Genomic DNA, 6,000 nt, shown 5'->3' with positions numbered 1-6,000 from the left:
CGACACCGGTGAGTTCAGCTGGAGCTGGTGACAATACTCCCCACCCGTCTGTGACAGTCTGCTTTTCTACTATGGGACAGCCTTCCCGATGCGGTCAAGTCAAATTATGCGGCTGTGAAAGAGAAGATGGGATCCGCTTTTGCTCCCTGTCCTGCTTAACTGAAAGTCTTTCCCTTCAGAGCATGTGCTTTGCAGGTGTCCTCACGTCACTTTACTACACTTAGGTGCGCTTTACAGCAGAGGGTCAGCTTGCGGTAGCAGCACAGAACTAATAGAACACAGATTGGCTGATTACACTGGTCAACAACAAATTTATTGTTTAAGTTTTTTGAGCTGATTTAGGATAATTTTGGTGTGCTGAATCCAAAAATCACTTTAATTTTGCTCAATCAGGTCAACTTTCTGAACTATGCTACATATTGGCTTTTTAACATTTTTGCTTACATTTATGGGCATTTTCACATCATGTGATACAAAATTCTTTCATATTTCTTGCAATAAACTAGTTCTGAGGATTTTACTTTTGCCAATTTATGATTAATGTTTTTTTTAATATTACAGGTGAATGAAATGGCTTCGACTAGAAGATCTTGCAAAAATAAGCCTGACGTATTCTGCTACATCTGCGGTGAATACACCATTGTACCTAACAGGAATCCTGTTAGAAAATTTTTTTTTTTTCTCTTAAAACCTATTTTGGCCAGAGGGGGTCCGGTTTGGGGACCACAGGATTTCATCTCTGCTTTTTGCAGACGACGTTGTCCTGTTGGCCTCATCGAACCTGGACCTTCAGCATGCCCTGGGGCGGTTTGCAGCCGAGTGTGAAGCGAGCGGGATGAGGATCAGCACCTCCAAATCCGAGGCCATGGTTCTCAACCGGAAAAAGGTGGTTTGCCCTCTCCGGGTCAGTGGGGAGTCTGCCCCAAGTGGAGGAGTTCAAGTATCTTGGGGTCTTGTTCACGAGTGAGGGAAGGATGGAGCGTGAGATTGACAGACGGATCGGTGCAGCGTCTGCAGTGATGCAGTCGCTGTATCGGTCGGTTGTGGTGAAGAAGGAGCTGAGCCGAGAGGCGAAGCTCTCGATTTACCGGTCAATCTACGTTCCTACCCTCACCTATGGTCATGGGCTTTGGGTCATGACTGAAAGGACAAGATCCCGGATACAAGCGGTCGAAATGAGTTTCCTCCGCAGGGTGGCTGGGCGCACCCTTAGGGATAGGGTGAGGAGCTCAGTCACTAGGGAGGAGCTCGGAGTAGAGCCACTGCTCCTCCGCGTCGAGAGGGGCCAGCTGAGGTGGCTCGGGCATCTGTTTCGGATGCCTCCTGGACACCTCCCTGGGGAGGTGTTCCGGGCATGTCCCACCGGGAGGAGACCTCGGGGAAGACCCAGGACACGTTGGAGAGACTATGTCTCTCGTATGGCCTGGGAACGCCTTGGGGTCCCCCCGGAAGAGCTGAAAGAGGTGTCTGGGGAGAGGGAAGTCTGGGCATCCCTGGTTAGACTGTTACCCCTGCGACCCGGCCCCGGATAAGTGGTGGATAATGGATGGATGGATAAAACCTATTTTGGGTGAGAACTATATAAAAAAATCGACTGATAAAGTCACAAAAATGTAATCAATTTTGTGAGAAGATCAAATTTTTCAAAATCAAATTAGCAAAAAAACCTGACCTGATTGAGAAAAACAGATGTCATTTTTGGATTTAGCGGTGCAAAATGGTCCTAATTCAGTTGAAAAAACCTAGACAACTTGCAAAAAACATTTTTTTGTAACCCAGTGGTATTTACAAATACTACGCTGAATTAATATTAGAAAAAAATTACATGCAAAACTACCTTAAGATCCTAATATAAAGACAAAATCAGTAGATTAATATTTAAATAAGGCACAATATGCAAACTTATACCTAAATTACTTTGTGGCTCCAACAGGCCAGTGCTCAAAACAACCTTTCTCGTCAGAAATAGGGTTGAAGATGGGCCTGTGGAGTTTAATTAATGAAAAATTCAGACCCAAACATAGTATTTACAGTTTATGTAGACCACAGGGAAATGCTTTAAAATGCATGAATCCATTTAAAAAAGCAAAATATCACTCCTTTAATGCTACTGTCGATTTAAAATAACTTTGTGGACCGACTGAAGAACTGTTCATCACACCCACCTGTTCACTAAGTAATGTTTATCTAAGCATGACCATCCTTGAGAGTTAAAGACAACTAATCCCTGTTCTTCTAAAGCGTTCTGTACATGATGTATTTTCCTGCTGGAGCCCAGAAATAGCCCAGTCTTATTCATTTTGTAGCCTAGAGGGTAGGGCTTAAGAGGAAAGGCTCTGTGGTCAACCACTACAATGCTGCATCTTGTTAAAGGTGCACTGTTGGGAGTTTATATATATACTGGATAGTGAAAAAGATCACATTGTACAACATGCTTTCAACGCACTGAGCACTGGTTATTAAAGAACTGCAGCAGCCTCACTTTGGGCTTTGACGTTCTCCAGCGCCGACCTGTTCTTTTCAGACACTGGATACATTTATCATAGATACGGCTGTGTTTTGTACCAACACACACTCACTGTTGTAGAATATGTAAAAAGGGAAGCCATGTCTTTTGTCTTTTGGACAGATGTGAAGATTAAATTAGATATGTTCTGTCAGCTGTGCGTGACAAAACAGGCCTGAATAGCAGCTTGTAAAGACAGGGTGTTATATTTTTGTGGACATTCTCCATTAAAGCGATGCACTTCAGTAGAATGAGTGGTTAGTGAACGCCCTCTTTTTTACGGGACATGTATTTGCGTTGGCTGGATGGTGCGGACATTATGCAAATGTGCGGAGGATGTGATATGAAACACATAAAGCTCTGTCGGAGAGTTCCACCTAAAGCTAAAAGCTAAAATCATAACCCTTTACCATCAGTTATCAGCCTTTTTCCTGTTTCTTTTTTTCTATTTTTGCTCCTCGTTCTGCTGGAATGTGCTTGAAGTGTGTTCAAATGGACATGTTTACCAGGAAACCCTAATGGCTCCACTACTGATGGTCTCATGTATCCTTAATCAGTACTGTAAAAACCTCTGGAGAGGATCACAGAGCAGATAGCACTGGAGAAATTTTTTCCGCAATTTATGGGCATTGGTTTCCATTACTACTCCAGTACATCTCCACAGTTTCTTTAGCTTTTTTTGTGATGAAAAAATGTTTTATTTGACATTACAGAGTAAAGTAAAAACCAGAACAAAGCAGAAGAGCAGTATTTTCAATTTACGACAAATTCTATGCTTCAAGTTTTTTTCGGGGGATGAATGGTCAGAATTACTAAATCCAAGCCAGTAACACTTTCCAGAGACATTTCTTATCCTTTTATGGGCAAGTATAGAAAAAAAAACTATTTTCTTAGCCAGTGAGTCAAATAACTCTCTGCTTTGTACAGTGCACCAAACATACCATCTGAGAGTACTTTGAAAGGAAACTTTAGAAAGAAAATATTACTCAGTATGGTTGAGAATCATTTCAAAAAGAACTGCATCTTGAAACCACATCTCAGCTTCTTTCATGATTATGATAAGAAGGAAAACTGTATGGTGATTTTTTATTTTATTTTTTTTGCTTTTAAGCTTGTGTGGGAGAACAAAAATTAGAGCTCTGTATTCTGCACACAAAAAACACACATCTTTTGCAGACTATACAGCTGTAATTTTTGCAAATGCTTTCTGAATGTTTTTGCAAAGTGTTGCTAAAAAAACCTATTCGAGCATTTTGCTGTGCAGTCCCAGGAGGATCACGGAACTATTTTGCCAATGAATACACCGGCCTGTCTATGAAGTACTAGAGGACTTTTAATGTAAGTGCCTTGGACTCTATAATTAATATAACTAGTTTAACCCTCAATGAACTTAACACCCACTGGAGACCCAAAACATCTACTGATCTAAAATGTTTAAGAACTTTTGAACCACTAATCCTACCCATACATTGAAATGATTCAGGTAAAATGCAGCTTCTCAGCTTTTCAGAGACATATATGACCCCTTTGGATGCTCAAAGGCTCTGTAGTGAAGGTGGAAACACTGTCATCCTCTACAACATTCACTAATAAAACCCATGCAGTTGGATAAATGACTGTGGTTGTGGATTGTTGTGCTTATGATCAGTTATCAAAACACCTTGCTAAGACAGTACTTTTTTTTTTGTCAGTTTTCATACAATATCCTTTGAGTTTTTGTGCACATTTACATAAACAGTACATTTAAAATAAGAAAATATGTGATTTTCACTGAAAATTTCAAAAAGCGTATGATAATATGATGGAAAAATTGTGATAAATGTTGAGAAAAATTCAACTGGAAGTTGCCATCAAACTAGTCCAAGGCCTTTATCCTTCCTCTTGTGTTAGCTTTCTGTTACCATCTCTTATGTTAATGGGTTGGTTTGACCCACGTCTTAAATCAACTGTAAAATAGACTAAAAACAATTATCTATCATCCAGTTTGTTTCTCATCTCTTGGTTACCATGTTAGGCTTCCTTATCCATGAAAACATTGGTTTTAATATTTTTGGTGTGAGCCTCTGGGCCTTTTTTTGTCAGTATATCCCTCGATGTGCACTCTGCAAGTCACCAACTCCAAACTGAATTATATATTAGACTCACATCTGGACATGCCCGCCTTTGCTTGTTTTGATTTATGCAGGTATACTGGATAACGAGGCAATATGAGAATCCCCAAAAGCTCACATGACTGGGAGAGGAGTTGTCTGTCAGTGTGTTGGCTGACAGTGCACTTAGGATTTCAGTTTTGGCTTAATTATTGCTTTATAATCTTATTTTTATAACTGGGTTGAAACCGACCCTAACAACACAGAGGTCATCATTTCAACCACAGCATTTCACAATTTAGTGAATTTCTTTTTTTTTGTTGGTATTATTGTGTTGAAATAGAGGTTCCTGACAAAGTCAAAAAGCCTTGATGCAATAAACTAATTTTATGTGGTTCATTTATGCATTTAAAACCTAAAATGGGTCAGTGCCGATCCTAACACAAGACAAAGAGTTAAATCTTTACTCGACCAAACAGTTTGATAAAGGCTAGAGACAGATTTTACCGACTACCATGTGCTGTTCAACAATGACTGCTGTTAACAATGACCAAAGCAAACAGAAACAGCTTTAAAAGGTCAAAGTCAACAGAGCACAGACGACTTTTCTGGACTTTACTTTGAGCACCTGCCTGGTAAATGCCTATAGTCCTAACTGTGATAATCCTGATAAAAACCCTGATGATGACTTTGTGTCCTTGCGGTATATGTTGAGTCAAGGTCAAAACAGGAATGAGAAAACTGGGCACAAACAGTTTAGAAAATGGAGGTGCTGACTTAGAAGACATAAAGGGTGAGTTATATATATATATGTATAGGAAAAAAACAAGTCAAATGGAAAAAAGAAACTTTTTTTCTCTTTCCATTAGGGTCTTGATTGAACAGCAACACTCAGTCAGTGGCCAAGCTCTGTCTGGATCAAGAAAGCAAGGGAAGAACAAAGAGAACATGAGATTGATAATCGGAAATAGCATGGGCATGAGTATAAACAGTCAGAGACAGCTGTACATTCCCACCATTTACTCCTGGCAGATCCTTACACGCGCTGTCTCCTGGGTTTCCAAGCTGAAAACTATGAAGTGTAAAGTGAGTGAAACTTCAGTTGCTTCATTTGTAGATTTGTTATGTGTCTAAATACACAGATCCTACTCACCAGTGTATCAAACCTTCATTTATGTCTCTGCTAAACTGCATTAATGAGGAATCATCATACTAGTTAAAATAGTATACTGAAAATTAAAGACAAAAAATCTCCTGGAGACTTAAATTATGTTAATATATGGTATTATCTATCGTTTATGTTTATCTCTGATTTCATTTAATGTAAACTGCTCTTTAGATGGAAGATGAAAAGTACTGTAAATGTCCTGCAGATGGCAGCAGAGGCCTTTAAGAAAATTGGTC

This window comes from Sphaeramia orbicularis, chromosome 4 (genome assembly GCF_902148855.1).
Source record: "Sphaeramia orbicularis chromosome 4, fSphaOr1.1, whole genome shotgun sequence".
NCBI lineage: Eukaryota > Metazoa > Chordata > Actinopteri > Kurtiformes > Apogonidae > Sphaeramia > Sphaeramia orbicularis.
Note: the sequence above shows the minus strand (reverse complement) of the source record.